Below are 17878 nucleotides of genomic sequence, written 5' to 3' on the forward strand. Positions count from 1 at the left end.
TTTTCTAACAAAAGACTAATTCACATACCAGAAGGTTAATGGATTGATTTGTAACAGAAGATTTAACTGCTGTGACTAATGTTATCTTCATGTCCATAGCTGAAATTCTTCTTATTATCATCAAGATATCTGGGACTCCAACTTAATAATCAGAAAAGAATGTTTTGCAAATGATCTTGCAAAGCAAAATCAAGTTTAATATACCTAAGAATTATTTCATCTTTTTGTACTGACTCATACAGATTAACATGAAATCCGATTTACCAATTGGTTGTGATTCAGATGCCAATTTGGGATTGTTTGGGTTAGAATTTGTAACATATTTTCCCTAGTAATGATATTACCATGGTGGTTAAATTCCCAGTTATTTCAACAAAAGCCTGTTTGAACTGTAATGTGGCTAAAACAACGTGCTTTTAGCAAAAACAGGAAATGGTACTTGTCTTAAAACTAATAATTAAATCAAACACACACAATGAATGTAAAATGCTTCATAAAATATTTACAAAAATTCTCCTACCTTCAGTTTCTCTTGTGGTAAGCTGGTCCCAGTCTGCTTTCAACACTTTCCCTCCATCCTCATGGCACAATGGGTGTATCTGTGAAGTGGAATTTATCATGCTGCACTTTAATTATCAATTTATTTTTGCTCTCTTCTTTACTAGAAGAATCTTTTGTAAACTCTGACTTGCTATTGGAGGTTTGGAGATGTTTTTAAAGAAATTTTTGGAGGATTTAATTATCCGCATGATGCACGCAAAAAGGCCAACAGAAGGCCAGTTCAATGATCCACTATTGGTAAGAACATTTATAGGAAAAGAGGATGGTTGTCTAACCTTTGCTGAACTACAGAAAATAATGTTTCATAACAATCACTGAGTGAGAGTCAGCTGACTCGTTTCTCAGAACGAGTCTTAAACTCTTTTAGTCCCAAATTGCTTATGCATTTTATCAGGAGTGCTAATTTCTACCCAGAGGAAGCATTGGAATAATAAAACAAAATAGGGTTCTGTTCCATACCAAGTTTGGACAATTTTTTTTTTTTACAGACGTAATGTGGTCTTGTATATATAAACAACTCTGGTTTTTTGTTTTTTTTGTTTTTTTTTTTTTGAAATTTTGGTATCATTTTTATTTTTATTTTTTTTATAAATTTATTTATTTTAGTTGGGGGCTAATTACTTTACAATATTGTAATAGTTTTTGCCATACATTGACATGAATCAGCCATGGGTTTACATGTGTTCCCCTTCCTGGACCCCCCACCCACCTCCCTCCCCATCCCATCCTTCTGGATCATCCCATTGCCCCGGCCCTGAGCCCTTGTCACATGCATCGAACATGGAATGGTGTTCTGTTTCACATATGATAATATACATGTTTCAATGCTATTCTCCCAGAACGTCCCACCCTCACCTTCTCCCTCAGAGTCCATAAAATTGTTCCATGCATCTGTGTCTCTTATTCTGTCTCACATATAGGGTTATCGTTACCATCTTTCAAATTCCATATATATGCATTACAACTCTGGTTTTTAAAAAATATGTGGTTTGGTTCAGTCTTACTAATGAACCCAAATTTAGCTCTCCACATTTAGAGGTCATAGGTATGTATTTATGAGAATATTAGAGAGAGACTGTGTGTGTGTGTGGATGCTTCACACTCTCTCTCTATGGAATCAAGGTCAGGAAGACTGTGCCCTCAAGCACTGTGATGATTTATGACAAAAGCAGGTGTGACAGAGCATGTTGAAACAAAATAGAAAGAATGCAAGTGTTAACATTACATTTCAGTCCAGTAAGGACTAGTTCAAAATTATGAAAACCTGCAAGATATTAAAACTGCGGGGAAATCAATTTTGCCTTAGGAAAACAAGACCACAGCAGTGTATCCTGAATGACAGATGATGATGATGATTAAGAAGAGTTATCCAGCATGCGTGTGTGCTCACTCACTCAGTCGTGTCCAACTCTTTTGCAACCCCGTGGACTGTAGTCCGCCAGGCTCCTCTGTCCCTGGAATTCTCCAGGCAAGAATACTGGAGTGGGTTGCCATTTCCTTCTCCAGGGTATCTTCCCAACCCAGGGATCAAACCTGTGTCACTTGCATTGGCAGGTGGGTTCTTTACCACTGAGGCAACCAGGGAAGCCTAATGCCAGCATTATAAATAGGCTCTATGTTATATTTTAAAATTCTTCACTGGAGTGGGAACATTTCTACTTAAATAGAAAAGTTAAAAGCCAAAGATGTTCTTCCAGGAGTTAATTATTAAGCACCTCTCGGTAGATATTTATGATTCTTGGATGATGGAATCAAATTTTGTCTTTCTAATAACTACTTGAGATTATGAAATCCAGTAGAAATGATTTATTATATTAATTAAGAGACACTGTAGAGACAGGTTTAATAGTAATAGGAATCAGACAGTATTATTAAGGTTGGGTGGATATATAAAATAATGCTTTTCATGACTAAAATTTATCTTGATTCACTTTGTTAAAATAACTCTTAATGTATTTCATTTCTCTGATACTTTTATTACAATTCTCTATGAATATCATTTAGCCTAGGTAGGATATTTCATTAATTAAGTATAAATTGTATTATGTCAAGATAGGAAATAATAAAGTTATGTGTGAGTGTTAACATATCTGAGAGTAAAAGAAAAAAAATTAATCTAACCAAGATGCCAATCACAAAAATAAATTACATGAGTTGAAGAAAAATGTGAATGTCAAATAAAAAAGAGGAATAGCATTCTAAATCTAGCAAGTGAATGGGTAGAGTTGAGTTCCAGATAAAGAAATTTTTAAATTCATAACTATTACTAGACTTAATTTCAAGCTGACAAATTTCAATTTAGATTTTTTCTTACCCTGAGCTGCAGCAATATGTCTCCATTTATTGATGAATACTGTCAAGAATGACAATGGAAGACAAATTAAACCATCAGGACACTCCTCCTAGGATAGAATGCCATCTATATGAGGGAACAGAAAACAAATTAAGTGTAAAATTAATGTGTATCACCAGCATCCTCAAAACACTGACTCATAATCAGGTTGAAATAAGCCTTTGTTATATATTCTTCAGTTTTCAATTGTCAGTAAGCATGGGGTCTTTGAACAAAAACAAATGTCTCCCCAGGAAGGCTATGGTAAATAATGATAAATTGTGAAACGACACATTCAAGAAAAGCAAAAAAATTACATAGGGCTATTTTTATTTAAATTTTCATTCAATTTTAAATTATAATTTATTTAAAAAACTTTTGTTTTTGCAAAATTTCCCTTTAATTAGTAAGAGGAAATTACTAGGTTTATTTTAGAAAAAAAAATAAAGAGAAACCAAAAGCAGAAAAGTAGCCTGTGAAATGTTTACTACAGAAAAGCACTCTGTTATTCTATACCTCTCCAAACGTTCATTCTTTCTTTAAGCTAACTGTGCCTATACTGAATATACATTCAAAATGTATATTGTATTCTGTATCTGATATGTTTGTATATACATATATTGTCTTTTGTACTTTTATTCTCTTAGTGTAATATAAGCATGCTTGCATGTTACAACATCCTGTTGATAAAGATAATTCTTAACGCATTCACGGTATTCTGACTAGTGTATACAATCCCAAGATACAAAAAACTTTTTAACTTGATGCATATAAATAGCTATCCAAAGATTGTACCAACTTGCACCATTATGTCACCATCATATTATGAGACTGCTTATTTCATTCTTCTTTCTGCTGCTAAGTCGCTTCAGTCGTGTCCGACTCTGTGCGACCCCATAGACGGCAGCCCACCAGGCTCTGCCATCCCTGGGATTCTCCAGGCAAGAATACTGGAGTGGGTTGCCATTTCCTTCTCCGGTGCATGAAAGGGAAAAGTGAAAGTGAAGTCGTTCAGTCGTATCCGACTCTTAGCGACCCCATGGACTATAGCCTACCAGGCTCCTCTGTCCACGGGATTTTCCAGGCAAGAGTACTGGAGTGGGATGCCATTGCCTTCTCCGATTCTTCTTTCTAACATTAGTCTATTTCTGGACTGTTTGCTCCATTTCTTAGATCTCTTTATCAATTCCTATCCAAGTACTCCACAGTTTAAACAACAAAGCTTTAGAGTGTATTTTGATATTGAACAGCCAAATATCTCCAAAGATTCCTCCTTTTTCATCAGGTCTATAAAAAGTTTATTAGGCCTTCCCCCATATTCATATTGCAATTACTTTTTTTTTTTTGCAATTACTTTTAAAAGCAATACAAATAATCTTACAATTCTGATTATGTCTTATTGCCTCAAGCCCTTCAATGACTTACCTTTTGCCTACTGTGGTGGTGATCAAGTAGGGGCTATCCCATTCCCCAGAGGACATCTGTCAATATCTGGAGGCATTTGGTTGTTGCAGCTGGAGGGGTGGGGTGCTTTCTCCTGGCATCTGGTGGTTAAAGGTCAGGGACACTGCTGAACATTATTTACTGCACTGTAGAGGATGACCTCCCCCAACAGCAAAGAATTTCCCCCAATTTCCAAAATGTCAACAGTGTGGAGGTTCAGAAACTTTTGTAAATGGGGATAAGTTGAAAATTCCATTGCTTGGCACATCAGTCTCTCTTTCATCTAAGTTAATAGTCTTCCAACTGAGGTATGTACACCGATGGTCAGATTCCAGATTCTCAACATGATCTTCTGGAGAAGCCGCTGAAGTTCAAAGTAATTCTTCAACATTAGAAGGAGGAAGAGGACGGGGAGGAAGAGGCATATTTTTCATCCATCACAAATCTTACTGTGTTGCAATGCCCCTAGGGTAAAAAGAGAAAACACACCAGCAAGCCTACTTAAATCAAGACAGTGCATAAATCCACACAGCTACATCCATGTGGCTTCAGCCTTTTTTTAATGGAATATACTAGTGTATTTAATAAATGCTATTTAATTTTTTTCTAGATATTTCAGATTTTCTATTTATTTCTAGGTTTTCTAGATATTTATGATTCCATTTGAACTTAAAAACTGGTTTCCTTAAAGAAAAAAACCAATCTGTTGGGCATATTTTAATTGGATTACATTGATTTTATGGATTAATTTAGGGAACAAAGCCAGTGGAGGTGATGGAATTCCAGTTGAGCTATTTCAAATCCTAAAAGATGATGCTGTGAAAGTGCTGCACTCATTATGCCAGCAAATTTGGAAAACTCAGCAGTGGCCACAGACTGGAAAAGGTCAGTTTTCATTCCAATCCCTAAGAAAGGCAATGCCAAAGAATGCTCAAACTACCGCACAATTGCACTCATCTCACATACTAGTAAAGTAATGCTCAAAATTCTCCAAGCCAGGCTTCAGCAATACATGAACCATGAACTTCCAGATGTTCAAGCTGGTTTTAGAAAAGGCAGAGGAACCAGAGATCAAATTGCCAATATCCGCTGGATCATCGAAAAAGCAAGAGAGTTCCAGAAGAACATCTACCTCTGCTGTATTGACTATGCCAAAGCCTTTGACTGTGTGGATCACAGTAAACTGTGGAAAATTCTGAAAGAGATGGGCATACCAGACCTGACCTGCCTCTTGAGAAACCTGTATATAGGTCAGGAAGAAACAGTTAGATCTGGACATGGAACAACAGACTGGTTCCAAATAGTTAAAAGAGTACGTCAAGGCTGTATATTGTCACTCTGCTTATTTAACTTATATGCAGAGTACATCATGAGAAACACTGGGCTGGAAGAAGGAAAAGCTGGAATCAAGATTGCCGGGAGAAATATCAATAACCTCAGATATGCTGATGACACCACCCTTAAGGCAGAAAGTGAAGAAGAACTAAAGAGCCTCTTGATGAAAGTGAAAAGAGGAGAGTGAAAAAGTTGGCTTAAAGCTCAACATTCAGAAAACAAAGATCATGGCATCCGGCCCCACCACTTCATGGCAAATAGATGGGGAAACAGTGGAAACAGTGTCAGACTTTATTTTTCTGGGCTCCAAAATCACTGCAGATGGTGACTGAAGCCATAAATTAAAAGACACTTACTCCTTGGAAGGAAAGTCATGACCAACCTAGACAGCATATTAAAAAGCAGAGACATTAATTTGCCAACCAAGGTCCGTCAAGGCTATGGTTTTTCCACTAGTCATGTATGGATGTGAGAGTTGGACGGTGAAGAAAGCTGAGTGCCGAAGAATTGATGCTTTTGAACTGTGGTGTTGGAGAAGACTTTTGAGAGTCCCTTGGACTGCAAGGAGATCCAACCAGTCCATCCTAAAGAAGATCAGTCCTGAGTGTTCATTGGAAGGGCTGATGTTGAAGCTGAAACTCCAATACTTTGGCCACCTTATGCGAAGAGCTGACTCATTTGAAAAGACCCTGATCCTGGGAAAGATTGAGGGCAGGTGGAGAAGGGGACGACAGAGGATGAGATGGTTGGATGGCATCACTGACTCGATGGACATGGGTTTGGGTAAACTTCGGGAGTTGGTGATGGACAGGGAGGCCTAGCATGCTGCAGTTCATGAGGTCGCAAAGAGTCGGACACGACTGAGCTGAACTGAAGGGAATGATGATGGACATGTATTTGTCTTATTTTATATCCCTTAGTGGACTTCCCTGGTGGCTAAGATGGTGAAGACTCTGCCAGCAATGCAGGAGACCCAGGTTCGATCCCTGGGTTTGGAAGAACCCCCGCAGAAGGGAATGGCAACCACTCCAGTATTCTTGCCTGGAGCATTCCATGGACAGAGGAGGCTGGCAGGCTACAGTTCATGGGGTTGCAGCATCAGATATGACTGAGCGTCTAACTCCATCACTATCACTCTATCCCATAGTAAAATATCATAGTTTTCTCCCAATTTCTTGTTAAGTTACTTGAATCAGATCTTTTCTACCTTGATACTTTAAAATGACTAATATCTGAAAATGCAGTTGGCCTGACACAGACTTCCCGCCCTGTGACTCTTGATTACTCACACTTATTTGCCTAGTGGACTGGTTGTGTCTCATTCATCTTTATATTCTCAGCACTGGGCAGGGTCCCTTACACATTGCAGGTGGGCCACCAATGTCTATTGAATGAAGAAATGATAGAGGCATTTATAGGCAGGACATCTGAGTTTTAGTACCAAATATTGCACATAGAGCCCTCTCCTTCCCCTTGTTTTTTTTTTTTTTTAAAGTATTCAGATTATTTTATTATTTTTATGGGGAAATATATGTATTGACTAAAGCAATTCCTGCCATTGTTTGTATTTTCTCCTATAACAATGATAAACACTGCTTGAGCAGTTACATGCTTGGCATTGTGCTAAGAGTTTTGCCCATACTTACCCAATTGAATTGTTTCCCCCTAAAGCCTACTATTAATCACTTAAATAACAGACTTTAGGACTTCCCTGGCGGTCCAGCAGTTAAGACTCCATGCTTCCACTGCAGGCCACATGGGTTCGATCTCCTGGTCACTTGCGAAGATCCCATGTGCCACACAGTGCTGCCAAAAGAATAAATACACTTGAAGAAACAGACTTTAGTTTAGAGAATTTTTGGGTTCACAGCAAATGGAGCGAAAAGTACAAAGAGTTCCTCTATACCCTGTCCCCAACCCCACTATGCATGCAGAAGTATATACACACACACACACACAACTTCACACATGCAGTTTCCCTCACAATCACTGTCAGATACCAGGGTAGGACATTTGTTACAACTGATGAACCCACAATGACATCATTATACACACACACACACACACACACACACACACACACACACACACACACGCTGACCTTTTCATTACTAGTTTTTTTATTTTGAAGGACTGTATAATGTGTCTTGTCTTTCTCATTGTAAAATGCAAATACACTTTCTTTTCTGAAGGCAAAGAACAGGATCTACTTCTCTTAGTCCCACATACTCTAATCCTGCCATGGGCAAGACCTGGTGTGAGGCTTTTCTAAACTATCCCAGGAGGCAGGTGGCGGGGTGCTGGTTGTACTCGAACACTGGGTGGGTAGCAGGCAACTGGGAATACCAGGCCCCCCAAAGACATTTTTGAAACCAAATAGAAGAGTTGACTCCCATCAGAAGAGAAGAACAATCCTAAGACTGACCTTTTCTTCCCCTAAAAGAACAAAATGAAAAAAAGAAAAGAAAAAAAAATCATTAAATCACTGAGGCAATTAGTGCTTTATTGAGAAAATACTGGTGGTCATGTTCCATTCAGAGGTGATATACTGATGAGAAATTGCATTTCTAGAAATCTGTCCTAAGGAATGAAGTAGAGTTGGGTGCCAAAACATGCAAATAATACAAACATCTGTAGCACAGTTACAATGTGCTAGTAGTTCACGTCAGTGAGGTTGCTGATGTAATCCTTATTTTACGAGGGAAACTGAGGCTCAAAGTAGGAAACTGCCCCAAGTCACCAATCTATGAAGTAAAGTCTAGATCAACTCAAAATCTATCTGATGACCTTGACTTTTGGGTTCAGCCTTTGTGTGTGTGTGTGTGTGTGTGTGGTGTGTCTGTCCTTGTGTTTGTTTCAAAGTAGTTTTGTCCTAAGCAACAACGTCAAGGAAATCATGGTTTTGATGTCAGTTATATTTCGCCAAAACCAGTCCAAATACATTCCATCTACAATCTTCAGAGAGGCTGGCTCTCTCTTTTATGTTAAGGTCACCAGCACCCTGGTTGAAAGGCTAATACCATATGGCCTGAAGGCAGGACTGTGAGTGTAGAATCCAACAGATCTCAGGGTCTGTCATGGATGGAGGGATTAGTGGCCAAAAGGACTCTTAATCTCAAATACTTTAATGATGGTACTGAATTTCTGGGCTTATCCTATTCCTGGCATCCAAGAGCAGTGTATCTTTTAAATTCTTATCATTCACTTATAGGAAACATCAGTCATTACACCACTGTAAGGATTAATACTGAAGTTGAAGCTCCAATACTTTAGCTACCTGATAAGAAGAGGCAACTCACTGGAAAAGACCCTGATATTGGGAAAGACTGAGGGCAGGATGAGAAGAGGGGGACAGAGGATGACATGGTTGGATGGCATCACTGACTCAATGGACATGAGTTTGAGCAAACTCTGAGAGATAGTGAAGGACAGGGAAGCCTGGCGTGCTGCAGTCCATGGGTTGCAGAGTCAGACACAACTTAGCGACTGAACAACAAAAATGCTAATTAACACATCCTCTGGGGGTAGATGTCAATAAGAATACTTTACCAAATAATCTACTCTGAAAATGTTGATTCTTTTTAGGACATCTCAAGTGCCATTTAATTGTCCCTAGGAGGTGGCAAGAATATACAGAAGTGTACGAAAAAGATCTTAATGATCCAGATAACCATTATGGTGTGATCAGTCACCTAGAGCCAGACATCCTAGAGTGCAAAGTCAAGTAGGCCTTAGGAAGAATCACTATGAACAAAAATAGTGGAGGTGATGGAATTCCAGTTGAGCTGTTTCAAATTCTAAAAGATGATGCTGTGAAAGTGCTGCACTCAATATGCCAGCAAATTTGGAAAACTCAGCAGTGGTCACAGGACTGGAAAAAGTCAGTTTTCATTCTGATCCCAAAGAAGGGCAATGCCAAAGAATGTTCAAACTACAACACAAGTGCACTCATTTCACATGTTAGCAAGGTAATGCTCAAAATCCTCCAAGCCAGGCTTCAATAGTACATGAACCAAGAACTTCCAGATGTACAAGCTGGATTTAGAAAAGGCAGAGGAACCAGAGATCAAATTGCCAACATCTGTTGAATCATAAAAAGAGCAAGGGAATTCCAGAAAAACATCTGCTTCATTTACTATGCTAAAGTCTTTGACTGTGTGGATCACAACAAACTGGAAAATTCTTCCAGAGATGGGAATACCAGACCATCTTACCTGCCTCCTGAGAAACCTGTGTGCAGGTCAAGAGGCAACAGTTAGAACCGGATATGGAACAATAGACTGGTTCAAAACTGGGGGAAAGGAGCACATCAAGGCTGTCTTGTCACCCTCTTATTTAACTTCAGAGAGTTGGACACAACTGAGCGACTGAACAAGAACAAAGGATGTGGCTTAGGGATAATTTGCATTATACTTCCGAGTACAAGCCTACACACAGGTGCACGCACACACACACACTCACCACAAAATTCTTATACTGATGTAACTTAAAGTCAATTATCACACAGGCCATAGAACAGCCTCAGCAAAAAGACACCACTAGTCTTTTCACTCCAGTGTTACTTACAATGATTTAAAAAAATTAAAGTTGAGTAAGAATGGCTTGGTTCAAAAAGGAAATCCTGACACATTCTTGGATTTCTCAATGGCAACACTTTGATATTTCGGGCTGTAGAATTCTGTTTTGGGAGAGACTGTCTCGTGCTTTGAAGGATGTTTAGCAGCAGCCCAGCTTCTAACTCACTAGATGCCAGTAGTACTCCATTTCTCCCAGTTGTTCTAATCAAAAAGGACACTGTAAAATGTCTACTGGGGGCAAAACTGCACTTGCTGAGAATTACTGGTCTACAGGATGGAATACCACATGCTCAGTTGTGTCTCTTCGTGACCCCATGGAATGTAACCTGCTAGGCTCCTCTGTCCAGGGATTGCTCAGGCAAGAGTACTGGAGTGGGGCTGCATTTCCAACTCCAGGGGATTTTTCTGACCCAGGGACCAAACCTGCATCTCCTGCACTGGCAGGTGGATTCTTCACCTCTGAGCCACTTGGAATACCATACTATGAAACTATTAACGATAGCTTGTAAAGAATTTTAATGACCTTGGAAAATGTTCAAAATATTTTTAGTAAAAAAATCAGGATTAAACAAATATGGCCCCAATTTATAAAATATAAAATGGATATACGCACTAAAATATAACTACAGCTAATCTTTTTTCATGTGCTTATTCTGTACCAAAGATGAAGTTTTCAGATGTATTATCTATTTAATTTCTGAATAACCTTATGAGGTTGGTACCATTATTAACCTCATTTGACAAATAAAGAAACTGAAGCTCAGAGAGGTTAAGGAACTTTGAAGATTATATCAAAATATTAACATCAGTCATGTGTGAATAGTAAAATTTGGGTGCTATTTATTTATCTCTCTATTTTTTCCAAGCTATCTTCAATAAATATTTATTATCTTTTATCAGAAAACTTAAAGACATTGTAGAATCACAAACCTTTCTTTTAGAGAACAAAATGCATTTACTGAGTGCTTTCTTACTTTTCATGTAATACCTATAGTCAGTCTTTTTTCTATGACTTGACTTTTTAAAAAATTTCTTTCTTCTTTTTTATTTATTATTTTTTTTTTGTAAAAAAAAAATTTCTTTTTTCATTGAGGCATAATTGACATAAGACATTATATTTGCTTCAGATATACAACATAATGACTTGATATTTGTATACATCAGAAAATGATTACCACAGTAACTCGAGTTACAATTTTTTTCCTGTGATGAGAACTTTTGCATGTATCTACAATGGACTATTACTCAATCGTAGGAAAGAATGGAATTCTGCCATTTGCAACAACATGGATGAACCTAGAGGGTATTATGCTTAGTGAAATAAGTCAGACAGAGAAAGACAAATACTCTGTGTTATCACTTATATGTGGAATATAAAAAATAAAACAAATGAATGTAACAAAACAGAAACAGATTCACAGATACAGAGGACAAACTAGTGTTATCAATAAGGAGAGGGATAAGATAGAGACAGAGGATCAGGGATGCAAACTACTATGCATAAAATAAACAAGCAGCAAGGGAAGGACTGCTGCTGAAGCTGAAACTCCAGTACTTTGCCCACATGATGCGAAGAACTGACTCATTGGGAAAGACCCTGAAGCTGGGAGAGATTAAAGGCAGGAGGAGAAGGGGATGACAGAAGATGAGATGATTGGATGGCATCAGCAACACCATGGACATGAGTTTGAGTAGGCTCCAGGAGTTGGTGATGGACAGGGAAGCCTGGCGTGCTGCAGTCCATGGGGTGGCAAAGAGTCGGACAGGACTGAGTGACTGAACTGAACTGAAACAAGCAGCAAGGACATATTGTACAGCACAGGGAAATAAAACCATTATCTTAAAATAAATTTAAATAGAGTACAATCTATAAAAATGTTGAATCACTGATATGCATCTGAAACTAATATATCAACTGTACTTCAATTAAAAAAAGATCTACTCTCTTAGCAACTTTCAAATACGCAATACAGTATTATTACTACAGTCATCATACTGTTCCTTGTTTTTTAATAACATTTTCTTTCTAATTATTTGATCACTTAAACCTGTAATGAAGAATCTTCCCCATTATTCTAGCTCAGATGAATATTTAGTGGTTCAGTTTAAAGCCCTGAATCACTGAAATAAAACTTTGATGAAACCCTTCTAGAAAAATAAGGTACCCAGATAACTTGAAACATTTTTTTTCTAACTTAAAATTAACTAGAAAACTCAAAAAATCCCTGTTGAGATCTTCTGAAATGTATCAGCCAATATTCCTCTCCTTGGTGAAGAATGTTAACAGGCAGAACAGATAAAAATAGCTTTAGTATGCTCTGAGGATGCTTGAGCCTGTGGAAGCTTAGGTTTTTGATATCCCAAGATCAGCACACAATACTGTTGTTTAAGAAAGTAAGACTTTTTGACCACTGGAAGATAATTTTTTGTTTTTTTTGACACTCCACTTGACTTGTGGAATCTTAGTTCCCAGAACAGGGATCAAACCCAGGCCCTTGGCAGTCAACGTGCAGAGTCCTAACCACTGGACCTCCAGGGAATTCCCTGGGAGATACTTTTATGTTGCTACTTGCCAGTTTGAGGATTATTCAAAGTGGCAAACAAAATCAAAATCACAATGAGGTACCACCTCACACTGGTCAGAGTGGCTATCATTGAAAAGTCTACAAATAACAAACGCTAGGGGGGTGTGGAGAAACGGGAACCTTCCTACACTGTTGGTGGGAATGGACACTGGTGCAGCCACTATGGAGAGCAATATGGGGGTGCCTCAAAAAACTAGAGTTGCCATGTGATCCAGAAATCCCACTCCTGGCATATGTCAGGGCAAAAGGATAGTCCAGAAAGACACACACACCCTGTGTTCAGGGCCTTCCCTGGTGGCTCAGATCGTAAAGAATCCGTCTGCAATGCAGGAGACCTGGGTTCGATCCCTGGGTTGGGAAGATCCCCTGGGGAAGGGGAAGAATACTGGCTACCCACTCCAGTATTCCGGCCTGGAGAATTCCATGGACAGAGGAGCCTGGCAGGTTACAGTCCACGGGGTCACATAGAGTTGGACACGACTGAGCGACTTTCACTACGTTCATAGCAGCACTACTGACAATAGCCCAGACATGGAAACAACCTACATATCCACTGACAGATGAATGGATAAAGAAGATGTGAGATACACACACACACACACACACATTAGAGAATAGTACTCAGCCACAAAAAGAATGAAATAATGCCATCTGCAACCAAATGGATGGAACTAGAGACCATCATATGATGTGAAGTAAAACAGAAAGAGAAAGACATCGTATGATTCATTTATATGTGGAATCTAAAATATGACACAATGAATCTATCTATGAAACAGAAACAGACTCACTGATCAGACTTGCCAAGGGGGGCAGGGGTAGGGAAGTGTTGGATTCGGAGTTTGGGATTAGCAGATGCAAACTATTATACACAGAATGAATAAACAGCATGCTCCTATTGTATAGCACAGGGAACTATATTCAGTCCTGTAATAAACCATAATGGAAAATAATTTGAAAAAGAATGTATAACTGAATCACTCTGCTGTACAGCAGAAACTAACACAACATTGTAAATCAACTGTACTTCAATAAAAAAAAACAAAATGGCAAACAGAGTTGGTGTCTGATCACTAATGAAAGCATGTTTTGTATATTGGTTACTTACGTTACCCTCTTGGCTTGGTAGAAAGAAGTCTTCATGACTGGCCTCTGCTTCCTCATCTGGCCTTGACTTTTCTTCACAATTCTTCTAAGTTCTTGACCCTCATTCAGTCTGCATCAGTTTCCCCCTCTCTAGATTTTCCTAGAACTCAGTGAGCTACCATCAGAGATTTCTCATAGAGCCATAGATGGAAACTTAAAAAATCTTCGTATGTTGCCTCTTTCTGGAAGGAGATGTGGTTTTAGTGATGAATAGGTATCACTATTGAGTAGTAAACATCACCCAAAGCTCACGCTGTTTTTCATGTATTTTTTGATAAAAAATGACGATATGATACTTGACTCTAAGTTTCAAAGTCAAGTTCCAACTTATGGAACATTCAGTCCCACTTTCCAGTCCCCATTCCAACAACACATTCACCAGGAAGGTATTTCTCAACAATAAACATCAAACAAACACACAGTTTCCACATGTGTATTGGGTCCTCGTCTAACATTCTCTTTATCCAGGTCCTCTTTCTTTGGAGGCAGTCGATAAGAAAACAAAAGTTAGGTATACAATTTTAACCAAAGGTGCTTTAAAACAGGCAACCACAGACAGAAAAGCTAGACTCACTACTACCCACGTCACTATAATACATTTGAGCAACTTAGAATTGATTAGGTGTTCTCAGGTTGGTTTCTGCCTCTCAAACAAAACTTTTATGACAGCCTGGAAAGTTATAAGGGGTTTACAATATTGACAGCCTCAGACCATCTTTGTCCATCACGTGGTCCCTTCTTTCCTACCCCTCATCCCCTCTTTCTGGCTAGATGCAGAACTCTAGAGCCATCTTGGTATATGTGATGGGAATGAGAAGGTGATTTGGGGATTGAGAGAGAAGATTTAGCTTAGCATACCCATGTGTATTGAAATGTAATTCTCTATAGAGAATTAAAAAATCAAATCAAAATGCTCAAGTGTGTGTGCTAGTCATTCACTGGAAATTACCTGCTAAAAGATGTCAGGTTAAAAATTAGCAAAGTGAATAACTGTTCAATCTATTAATATAGTCAACTGGCATGCACGTATTAATGCATTTTGCTAGTAAAACAATTTAACAATTCAAAACCTAAACTATTATTAATGTCATGTATATTTTCTTTTACAATGTTAGTTTATCTAATGATTATTCTGCATGCTTATATATCACCTTTCACAAAACACCTTTAGTGAATGCTATCACAGGTGGAAGTTAGTTATTCAGTAGAACTCAGGCTGGATGCAATAGGCTTGGAAGACTAACAGCTTTGCAGCTAGAATTCCTGGTTCAAGTCCAGCTTTGACCCCTGTCATATTTATAACCCAAGTTACTTGGCGATCTTAAGCTTCAGTTTTCATTTCCCTAAAAGGAACAAAATTGTCTGCCTTCTAAGGGTTATTGAGAGATTAAATGATATATAATGTATGTGAAGATTTCGGCACAGTACCCAACATACAGCAGAAGTTTAATACATGACAATGACACTGATGAAAAAGGAGCAGCAGGAAGGAGAGCTGGGGCCAGGAGGGTTTGGATCATGGTGGTACCATTAAGAAAAATTGGCAACCCATAGAGAACTTGGCTGATCCAGAATGAGGTTGATAAAAGCATATGATAGTAATGATCTGGTATGTGAAGTGGTAAAAGTAAGTTTTCAGGAAATGGCGTGTTAAGTATCTAACACTCCTCTGTTAGCCTGCGGAAAGGCTGCAATGTCTTTTTGTGGACAGCAGGGGGCCCCCAGGTACTGGAAAGCAGCAAGCAAGGCTCCTGGTTGTTTTTTTGTACTTTGCTCACTTTTCTTCTTGCTGGCAAAAGCTAAGACCTAGCCTTCTGGCAGAAAGTGAAGAAGAACTAAAGAGCCTCTTGATGAAAGTGAAAGAGGAGAGTGAAAAAGTTGGCTTAAACCTCAACATTCAGAAAACTAAGATCATGGCATCTGGTCCCATCACTTCATGGGAAATAGATGGGGAAACAGTGGAAACAGTGTCAGACTTTATTTTTTGGGGCTCCAAAATCACTGCTGATGGTGATTGCAGCCATGAAATTAAAAGACGCTTACTCCTTGGAAGGAAGGTTATGACCAGCCTACACAGCATATTTAAAAGCAGAGACATTACTTTGCCAACAAAGGTCCGTCTAGTCAAGGCTATGGTTTTTCCAGTGGTCATGTATGGATGTGAGAGTTGGACGGTGAAGAAAGCTGAGTGCCGAAGAATTGATGCTTTTGAACTGTGGTGTTGGAGAAGACTCGAGAGTCCCTTGGACTGCAAGGAGATCCAACCAGTCTGTCCTAAAGGAGATCAGTCCTGGGTGTTCATTGGAAGGACTGATGTTGAAGCTGAAACTCCAATACTTTGGCCACCTCATGTGAAGAGTTGACTCATTGGAAAAGACCCTAATGCTGGGAAGGATTGAGGGCAGGAGGAGAAGGGGACGACAGAGGATGAGATGGTTGGATGGCATCACCGACTTGATGGACATGGGTTTGGGTAGACTCCGGGAGTTGGTGATGGACAGGGAGGCCTGGCATGCTGCGATTCATGGGGTCGTAAAGAGTTGGACACGACTGAGTGACTGAACTGAACTGAGCCTCATTTGGTGTCATGGTTTAAAAGACAGGGATTAGAGAGGTGCAGCGCAAGCCATAGGACACCAAGGATAGCCAGTGACCACCAGAAGCTAGAAGCAGCAGCTAGAAGAAGCAATCTTTCCTTAGATTCTGGAGGGATCCCGGCAGGGCTGACACTTTGATTTGGGACTTCTGGCCTCGAGAACGGTGGGAGGATAAATCACAGTCTGTGGTGATCTGGCAATCGTAGGAAACTAACACACCTTCCTTTGTAGGAGAAGACCTGCATGATGTGTGACATCTCCAAGGTCACAGAGTCAATGGGTAGCCAATCTCACATTCCATCTTGCCTTTTAACTGTTCTTTAAGAATTTTATTTTTCTTAAAAGAGATGGGAATACCAGACCACCTTATCTGTCTCCTGAGAAACCTGTATGTAGGTCAAGAAGCAAAAGAATCGAACATGGAACGACCGACTGGTTCAAAACTGGGAAAGGAGTATGTCAAGGCTGTATACTGTCACTATGCTTATTTAACTTATATGCACAGTACATCACGCAAAATGCCAGGCTGGATGAATCACAAACTGGAATCAAGACTGCTGGGAAAAATATTAGTATCAATCATCTCAGATAGACAGATGATACCACTCAAATGGCAGAAAGTGAGGAGGAACTCAAGAGCCTCTTGATAAAGGTGAAAGAGGAGAGTGAAAAACCTGGCTTGAAACTCAACATTTAGATCATGGCATCTTGTTCCATCACTTCATGGGAAACAGAAGGGGAAGAAGTGGAAGCAGTTACCGATTTTCTTTTCTTGGGCTCCAAAATCACGCAGATGGTGGCTGCAGTCATGAAATTAAAAGACGCTTGTTCCTTGAAAGGAAAGCTAGGACAAACCTAGACAGCATATTCAAAAGCGAAGACATCACTATGCTGACAAAGGTCCATCTAGTCAAAGCTAGGTTTTCCAGTAGTTGTACAGATGTGAGAGTTGGACCATAAAAAAGGCTGAGAACTAAAGAATTGATGCTTTTGAACTGTGATACTGGTGAAGATTCTTGAGAGTCCCTTGTACTGCAAGGAGATCAAACCAGTCAATCTTAGAGGAAATCAACCCTGAATAGTCACTGGAAGGACTGTTGCTGAAGCTCTAATACTTTGGTCACCTGATGCAAAGAGCCAATTCACTGGAAAAGACCCTCATGCTAGGGAAGACTGACGGCAAAAGGAGAAGGGAGAAGGGGGCGGCAAAGAATTAGATGGTTAGATATCATCACGGACTCAATGGACATGAATTTAAGCAAACTCTGGGAGATAGTGGAGGACAGAGGAGCCTGGCCTGCT

General features: G+C 39.3%; 1 protein-coding gene across 1 annotated transcript in view; it reads right to left on the reverse strand.

Moving 5' to 3' along the window:
- Window positions 1–520: 520 nt before the first annotated feature.
- Window positions 521–17878, reverse strand: part of LOC145511662 (uncharacterized) — a 703222-nt gene continuing 685864 nt past the window's right edge. The window contains exons 4-9 of the transcript XR_014058033.1: window positions 13942–14161; window positions 7318–7477; window positions 6961–7055; window positions 4319–4801; window positions 2876–2980; window positions 521–599 (exon numbers count right to left, since the gene is read on the reverse strand). The gene's annotated coding sequence lies outside the window, so the exon portion shown is untranslated. The remainder of the gene's footprint in view (window positions 600–2875; window positions 2981–4318; window positions 4802–6960; window positions 7056–7317; window positions 7478–13941; window positions 14162–17878) is intronic.

Source organism: Giraffa tippelskirchi, chromosome 6, assembly GCF_054371585.1.
Source record: "Giraffa tippelskirchi isolate mGirTip1 chromosome 6, T2T-mGirTip1v1.2.pri, whole genome shotgun sequence".
Lineage (NCBI taxonomy): Eukaryota > Metazoa > Chordata > Mammalia > Artiodactyla > Giraffidae > Giraffa > Giraffa tippelskirchi.